At 37.0% G+C, this 6924-nt stretch overlaps 2 pseudogenes; both read left to right on the forward strand.

The window, feature by feature from the left end:
* Nucleotides 1-1200: 1200 nt before the first annotated feature.
* On the forward strand, nt 1201-2040 carry LOC149217352 (U-box domain-containing protein 6 pseudogene; annotated as a pseudogene).
* Nucleotides 2041-4720: 2680 nt separating this feature from the next.
* LOC149217353 (L-aspartate oxidase 2-a, chloroplastic pseudogene) lies at nt 4721-6190 on the forward strand (annotated as a pseudogene).
* The last annotated feature ends 734 nt before the right edge of the window (nt 6191-6924 follow it).

Raw genomic sequence — 6924 nt, forward strand, 5'->3', positions numbered from 1 at the left:
AAAATAAGATTAGATGACATCATCAAATTTTATAGGGAAAAAAGAAAAACTATTTTTTCAACTCATATTTTAAAATTATCTCCCTATGGGTTTACTCATATTTCAAGCGGAAACACTCGTTGGATGCATAATATGATTCATCATCCCTGGATTACCCATGTTGCATACTTTCGATGGACCCTACTACATGAAAATTGAGAAATACATGAAAAATGTGATTGCAATCACGTTTTTCCATCTATTTCTCATTTTTTGTGTAGTAGGTTCCATCAAAAGTATGCAACATGGGTACTCTTTGGATGAGGAATTAAATTTTACATCCAATGAGTACTTCCACTCAAAATTTGTGTAAAACCTTAGGGAGATAATTTGAAAATAAGAGTTGAAAAAGTAGTTTTATTATTTTATTATTTCTTAATCTTCTTACTTTTTTACTCCAAAAGTGGTGAATCATCCCCCATGGTTGACATCATCATTTTGAATCCTATTGGTTCTTATAAAGTTTATTTTGGTTGTGTTAGACTCAGTCTTGTCAGTCCTTTGTCAGAGTCTAATTCACCAAGGTTCATTTTTCATTATTTGCAGTCATCAAATGCCATTTTGGTCAAAAAGAGTCATTTTAATTCTTGAGTCCAAGGTTTTGTCGACTGAGTCTACATGAGAGGTTCCAAATCAGTTTCCATTACAAAATTTCATCATCAAATAATACTCAAGAGGGATTCTTCTTCAAAACTCTGTTTTGAAGAAGAAATCCTTAAATTCGCTTTCAAATATGAAATTATTCAAAGTTTTTCAGTTGAAGATGTTCACATGCAGCCTCGCCATGATCCTTTGCCGAATTCAACATCAGTCATCCCTACAAAAAACAAGAACAATTTCATCATTCAAGCTCAGAAAATCAGTGAGGAAACAAATGTCAGAGTTGTGTTAAATGTAAAAGCACCAAAGCCAAAAACATTACAAAATGAGAAACAAAAGTTGAAATCCATGTCTATATAAGATATTTCTCCATGTCTATATAAGTTATTAATCCATTTGCATCAAAGGATATCAAAAAATCCAAAGGAGAAAGTCGTGTTGAAATTTGAGGAACGGAGCTGTGATTTTAGAGGGCCGATGGTGTGTTGACATTCAGCGCGGCGCACAGGCAGAGGGGCACGGCGCACAGAGGGCGCGCGACACACTGGGCGCTATCACGCCATGTTAAATAACACGTGTGCAGTGCACACAAAAGGCGTGGTGCACAGGCAGAAGGGCGCGGCGCACAGAGCCCCAAGGCCGAAATTCATCATCGATTCATCAAAAACTCAATTTGTTTCAGCTCAATTCTTCTCCAATTTAGCGTTTCCTTTTAATTGGATGGGGACTATGGATGCTGCTGTAGAGAAATTCTTGTCAGCTTCTAATGATGCTAAGCTACATGGAGAAATGTGCAGACAACTTGCTAGGCTTGTGATTAAAATGATGAAAATATTTCCTGCAATGGAAGCAGCACGTCCAAGGCGTAAGTCAGGTATTCAGGCGTTATGTGCCTTTCATTTAGCACTTGAAAAGGCCAAATCGCTTCTTCGACACTGTGCAGACTGCAGCAAATTGTACTTGGCAATTACAGGGGATGCACTATTGATAAAATTTGAAAGGGTCAAGGACGACTTGTTTCAAAGTTTACAGCGTCTTGAAGTTCTTGTGCCAGATTCCTTAGCCTGGCAGATTGCTGAAATTTTCAAGGAGCTTGAGAAAACAACATTTGAACTTGAGCCATCAGAAAAGGAAATTGGTGATAGAGTTATTACATTGCTGAGGCAAAACAAGGATCCCAGTGGTTTAAATGACATATCAGAACTAGAAACTTTTCATCACGCAGCTATGAGGTTGGGCATGGTATCTTCAAGAGCTGTGTCGATTGAAAAAAGAGGTCTAAAGAAGCAGCTTGATAAATCCTGCTGTGAGGAAGATAAAAGGAAGGAGTCTATCATTTTTTATCTCCTGCATCTACTCAGAAAATATAGCAAGCTATTTAGAAATGCATCTTGGGATTAAGGATGATTTTAGGGGCGAATGTTCACCCTTTGGTGAAATTAAGGGGTTTTAAATTTTTAGTGGGCGAATATTTTGTATCATAGTACATTTTTACAAATCACCTCAAATAGCCCACCTTATTTTAAGGGAGAGGGTAAAAAAGGTAAATTTAGCCCTTGAAATTAGGACTTACAACCTTCCATTCGCCCATTTTCAAGAATAGGTTTTATTTAAGTGAACCCATTTGCCCATTTTCAAGAATAGGTTTTATTTAAGTGAATCCTATGGGCCAAATACCATATTTATAAAAGAGGCATGGTAAATTAATAAAAATATAAATAAATGAGAGGTATGATCAATAAATAAATAAAACATTTTTATATTTACTCCATAAGTCACCTTATATACATGTAAGGGTGCAAACAATTAAAAATATAAGTAAAGTGGAAGTATGGTAAATAAATAAAATGTCTTTTTATACTTACTCAAAAGGTATGGTAAATAAATAAAAATATAAATAAACTAGACGTATCGTAAATAAATAAAACCTCTTTTTATATTTAGTCCATAACCCTCGTTTTATTTATGAAGGCTCAAGAAAGAGGTTTTATTTAAGTGAATCCTATGGGCCAAATACCATATTTGTAAAAGAGGTATGGTAAATTAATAAAAATATAAATAAACAAGAGGTATGGTAAACAAATAAAACATTTTTTTACATTTACTCCATAAGTCACCTTATATTTAGGAACACTCAAAAAATGGGTTATATTTAGGTTAAACCTATGGCCAAAATACTATGGGACAAATACCATGGACTAGATTGTTATTAATACCATGCAAAAAACCATTATTAACCCTAATATTAGAATTAATAAAAATAAAAATGGCACATGGTATTGACCCATGGTATTCACCAAAATGGCACATGGTATTGACCCATGGTATTCACCAAAATGGCACATGGTATTGACCCATGGTATTCACCTAGAATGTAGCCTATTTAAATGGGGGAATTAAACCAGCATGTAGCCTATGCTAAGATTCACTAGGACTTTACAAAGTTTTATTATTTAGTGAAAGACTCGCCAAGATCTTACAAGATTTTATAATTGAGTAAAATATTCGCCATGCCTGGTGAGAGATTCGCCAAAAAATTATATATACATATTATATTATTGATAAAATCGCCTTCCATTTTTCCTATATACCATGGAGATTCGCCCATTTATTATATTTATAAATTTGGGGGGGTTCTTAAAATTTTCCCTGCTTGGGATAATCTTGATCCTCTGAGCTTAGATACATGTTCTCCACCAGTGAGAAATTTTGTAGAGAAAGCTAACATGAATGGAAGAGAGAGTGATCAACATGAATCCAAACCTCATTCATTGGACTTAGAAACCAAGAAAACTTCTAGAAATTCAATAGGCATGCTGCCAGGACTTCCTGAAGAAGTCAGATGTCCAATTTCCTTGAAATTAATGTCTGACCTTGTGATTATTTCCTCTCGACAAACATATGAACGAGTTTGCATAGAGAAGTGGTTCAGTGAAGGCCAGATGGGACCATTGAGAGTTATGTAGAGCATATGCACAAGATGCATGGACTTTTGTTCCTGATGCTGAATATTTGAAAGATCTCCATGGATTACTAAGCTATCTTGGCCTCAAGGTGACCGACGATTTTATGTGTTGGTATTGCAATGAGAAACGAAAACCATTTCCAAGTCTAGAAGCTGTTAGGAAGCATATGATTTCTAAAAACCACTGCAAATTACACTACGGAGATGGAGATGAAAAAGAAGATAGTGATTTAGACGACTTTTATGACTACAGCAGCAGTTACGCGGACGAAAGTGGGATGCAAATAGTCCCCACAGAAGAAAATCTCAATGTCAATATTGAACTTGGCTTTGGAGGGGCTGAACTGGTAATCCAAAGAAAGTTTGAAAATGGAACAACATGCAAGATGCTTGGTTCTCGTGAATTTCTTCGTTATTACTGTCAGAGGCCATGCCCAACAGTTGAGAGAGATGTTGCTCTTTCTCGTGCATTAGTCTCAAGGTATCGAAAGCATGGGTTTGGCAACTGTGCAATCAAAAGAGAAGATATTGAGGCGCAATGCATTAAAGAAAATACAACGTTCTGGAGTGAAGGCAATTGCCATAGATGTATTCTGTGATTCGTTTGAGACAGCTCAGACCGATGCATGGTTGGAAAACGCCTATGTCTTTTCAGCTGGAGCTGAATTTAAACGTATGTACGTTTATTCCTTAGAAACTATGTGTCTATCTCCATTCTGGGCACGCAAAGGCTGCTCAAAGTGATAAAGGGTGCATAAAGGAACTATGTGGCTTTGCTCAAAGTGAAAAAGGGCACATAATCATACAACTTGATCCTACTAATATATAGTAATGAATTTGTTGCGATTTGGATGCACGTGGTATTAAAGGAGAAATTGCAGCCTGGACCGTGGATTATTACAGAACCGTAGATGTACAGGTGGAATGTCGGCATTCTTATGGCCATCAAATTCATGTCGCCGATGGATTTTCTGGCAAAGTCTTCGTTCAAAGGCGTGTTTATTGAAAATTGGTTTTTATTCAAATGAAAAATGGACAAGAGACTACCAACTAATTATATAAGGAACTCTTCCACAAGATTATCTATGATGAATGCAAAGCATGTACTGGAAAACAATGGCCAATTATCCATTGCAATGCACTCAAGGAGGAATAAAATGCAAAAAACAACTTTCACTACTGTCCCCAACATCGCTGAAGAACTTCACCTATAAGAAAAGGATTAAAAGATATACATTGGGGATATTTGAAAATATGCGATTTCAGAGCCCTCAGCTTTGCATGGCCTCCATAGACAATGAAGAGAGAAAATCTCCAAAAGCAGTTCATGTATCCAAATCAAGTGCCAATTCAATTAAATATTTTTATTTTTCTATCATTGGTAGTGGAGTGGCTGGTCTTAGATATGCCCTTGAAGTTGCAAAACATGGGTCTGTGGCGGTCATCACAAAAGCTGAACCACATGAGAGTAATACAAATTATGCACAAGGTGGTGTTAGTGCAATTTTTGCTCCTTCAGATTCTGTTGAGAACCACATTTGGGATACTATTGTTGTTGGTGCATACTTATGTGATAAAGAGACTATAAAGGTGGTATGCTCAGAAGGCCCAGATAGAGTTAAAAAATTGATCACCATGGGTGCATCCTTTGATCATGGTGAAGATGGTAGCTTAAATCTTGCTAGAGAAGGGGGGGGGGGGGGGGGGGGGCATTCTCATCACCGTATTGTTCATGCAGCAGATATGACAGGAAGAGAGATTGAGCGAGCTCTGTTGAAGGCTGTTGTTAATAACCCCAACATCACCATGTTTGAGCATCACTTTGCCATAGACTTGCTTACGTTTGAGGATGGATCAAATATTTACTGTCACGGTGTGGACACATTGAACACCGACACTAATGAGGTGGTCTGCTTCATTTCAAGGGTAACTTTACTTGCATCTGGTGGGGCTGGACATATTTATCCTACTACCACAAATCCTCGTGTTGCAACTGGTGATGGTATTGCGATGGCACATAGAGCATCTGCAGTTATTTCAAATATGGAGTTTGTACAATTTCATCCAACTGCATTAGCTGATGAAGGTCTACCAATTAAACCTCATACATGAGAAAATGCATTTTTAATAAGTGAAACTATTTGTGGGGCTGGTGGTATTCTTTACAATTAAGCTATGGAAAGGTTCATGCCACAGTGTGATTCCAGAGGAGAACTTGCAACTAGAGATGTGGTGGCACGCAGTATTGATGATAAATTAAAGAAACGGCATGAGAGATATGTTCTATTGGATATAAGTCACAGAACCAAGGAGGAAACATTGTATCATTTCCAAAATATTGTTGTTGAGTGTTCGAAGTATGGCCTTGACATAATAGAAAGTCCTATACCTGTAGTGCCAACTACATATTATATGTGTGGTGGGGTTCAAGCTAAACTTCATGGAGTGAAACCTATAATGGGTCTATATGTAGCTGGTGAAGTTGCCTATACAGGACTTCATGGTGCCAATAGTCTTGCAAGCAACTCGTTACTTGAAGCACTTGTGTTTGCACAGAAAGCGTTGAACACATCAGTATTGTTGTAAGCAGTGCATAAAGGAGAAGGCCTTGAATGACACAAAAGGTGAAAAAGTCGAGAACCAAGCGGTGAAAAAGGCACAGGGAAGGCAAAAAGTTGGAAATCGAAAAGCCAAAATTTAAATCAGAGAAATCTACCAGGGCAGAGAAACAAGATTCGATTTCCTATTCTTCACTTCAGTTATGATCTGCAGCTACAGTTGTCGCCTTTTTTATTGGCCATCAAAAAGGTTTCAAGTGAAATAATGAAATGTTGTTCTGTCTATAGAACAGATGGATGGTTCATTTCATATCCTCAGGATTTTAGTTGTAACAGCTCCCCATTTGGATCGATTTGTTTTCTCATAGTGGAGCTTATTTATGGCATAAAAAATCATTTGTAAAGGGTTCTGAGTTCTGGAAAACAGTGGGAGAGCTGTGAAGGAAAACTTCACTGTACAGTTTTTTGACAGGGATTTAATGAAAAGATACAGCTCTGACTCCTGAGATTCTTGTGGTGTGAATTCAGCATTTGTTTTTTCCTTTGTTTCATATGTAGCTTGTTATGTTTCCATTTCATTTCATAATCATTTCTAAATGAATACTTTTAAGTGAGAAAGGCAGAATCCAGTTTGCTGCTCTGCCTTGGGAAGGTATTCATGTTTTGTGTTTTCTTCTGTTTGATAAGGATTCATCTATTGCCCTTGTCAACCTCTCAGCGTTCTTTTCATTCCATATAATGTCAAAATTGAATGCTAAATTT

This window comes from Pinus tabuliformis, chromosome 1_1 (genome assembly GCF_031772625.1).
Source record: "Pinus tabuliformis cultivar Carrire ecotype Pingquan chromosome 1_1, CPIR1, whole genome shotgun sequence".
Taxonomy (NCBI): Eukaryota; Viridiplantae; Streptophyta; class Pinopsida; order Pinales; family Pinaceae; genus Pinus; species Pinus tabuliformis.